Raw genomic sequence first — 2,083 nt, 5'->3', positions numbered from 1 at the left:
AATTTACTGAACTCTTTACATGTAGCCAGCTCATCCTCTATTACCTGCTGTTATCTGTATGAGTTTCTACTGTTAGCTTCTGCCTGAAATATCTGTAAATCAGAGGGAGACAGAATATGACTTAATCCTTAACTTCTTCTATAAAATGGATATTTCAAAACATTGGTTTGTTTGGGGATTTTTTAATGCTAAAGACCTGTTTCCTATTGCTGATTAACTTTTTTCTGAATTTTAATAATTTATTATTCTACTAAGAAGATAATAAAATGAGAAGTTACTGTGTTATATAAATCATTTAAGAAATTATGGAAAATATCTTGCAACAGATTCCATTTTTAGCCCCTTTGAATACTTCAAGTATTGAAGACAAGACAAAGTAACAATACTGAATGTCAATTTTTGGTGAACAAAGAGAGGTGCAGCCCATGTAACAGTGTGGCCATTTTGGACTTTTCCCCTACATTTGAAAGTATAAAATATTTTTTAAACCTTTTAAAAACTTGCAGAATTCACAATATGTGGATAGACCATGGAATGAAAATGGTTGCAAAAGAAAATGAGGAGGCTATACAACTCCAAGAAAGTTAAATTGACAGTCCAAAGGCACTGCCTATACAGCACATAGTCTTATCTCCCATCTCACAATACAACTTCCATCACTGGTATCCCAAAAGCAAGGGCTTGCTATATGCAGCCAACCTCTAGGCTTCTATAGAATTGCATAGGTCAAAATGTACTAGAAGGTTTTCCCAACTTAGTAAATTGACTTAAAGTTTTTTCCATTACATTCGCAGTCCACTGATTGACTTTCCTGTGTTGATAGGTTTTACTACCAATTGCACTTTCTTTTTTTGTTTGTTTGTTTTGCAGGGCAGTGAGGGTTAAGTGCCCAGGGTCACACAGCTAGTAAGTGTCAAGTACCAGAGGCTAGATTTGAACTCAGGTCCTCCTGAATTCAGGGCTGGTGCTTTATCCCCTGCCCCACCTAGCTGCCCCCACCAATTGCACTTTCTATGGCCTCTTTTGTAATGTTACTCACTTCATCAACCACAAAAGAAGTAACCTTGGGGGGGCAGCTAGGTGGCGCAGTGGATATAGCACTGGCGTTGGATTCAGGAGTACCTGAGATCAAATCCAGCCTCAGACACTTGACACTTAACTAGCTGTGTGACCCTGGGCAAGTCACTTAACCCCCATTGCCCTGCAAAAATTAAAAAAAAAAAAAAAAGAAGAAGTAACCTTGGAAGCCTGGAAATTGTCCATCTTTTCTCTTCAGCTGCTATCTATGAGAGTACTATCTACTGCTCCTGCATAGTCCCCACTGGATTCTGCTCTCCCAGAACACTCCCTGTCCCGGGGGCACAGCTCTGTCCTGGAAACCTGCTATTTAACTTTTTAAATGTGCTTGGATATTTGGTAACTGTTTTTTATATTTAGAAATATATATATACATTTTATCTACAACTGACTATTTTGATTTCCTAATTTATTTCTTCTCTCAGTTTCTTCACAGAAATTGGAACATTGCATGACCCTCACCTTGTTTCATCAGATTGGATTTGGGTGTCCAGTAGAGGTAGAACCTAACATCTTCAAAGTCCCTTTACTGATCTTAACTTCTAATGCTCTTTTTCAGCAATCATATAAAATTCTCACCAAGAATTAACAATAATAATAATAGCTATTTTTTATCTATTGCTGTATGGTTTACAAAGCACTTTACATATGCTATCTCATTTTATCTTTACAACCACCCCATGAGGTATTATTACTTAGTATTAATACTTCTATATTGCTTGAAAGGAGTGAAGTGACTTGCACAGAATAAGACATCTCACACATGTCTAGGTCAAGATTCAAACTCAGGTCTTTCTGTCTCTAAGTGCAGAACTCTATCCAATGTATCATCTGGCTGCCTCTACACTCCATATATGCTATAGGGCAAGAATGAATTACTTCATTTGCAAGACCATAACTATAATTTTTATTCCATATAATAGGTAGTCTATTGACCTTCCCAGTCTAAAATGGGATGCAAAAAGTACATGAGAGGGGAAAAGTAAGAAGACCACTGATAGGATTA

General features: G+C 37.0%; 1 pseudogene; it reads right to left on the bottom strand.

Moving 5' to 3' along the window:
- Positions 1 to 584: 584 nt before the first annotated feature.
- LOC122744321 lies at positions 585 to 1,263 on the bottom strand (annotated as a pseudogene).
- Between the last annotated feature and the right edge of the window lie 820 nt (positions 1,264 to 2,083).

This window comes from Dromiciops gliroides, chromosome 2 (genome assembly GCF_019393635.1).
Source record: "Dromiciops gliroides isolate mDroGli1 chromosome 2, mDroGli1.pri, whole genome shotgun sequence".
In the NCBI taxonomy this organism is placed as follows: Eukaryota; Metazoa; Chordata; class Mammalia; order Microbiotheria; family Microbiotheriidae; genus Dromiciops; species Dromiciops gliroides.
Note: the sequence above shows the minus strand (reverse complement) of the source record. Positions and strands in the feature narration are given on the sequence as shown.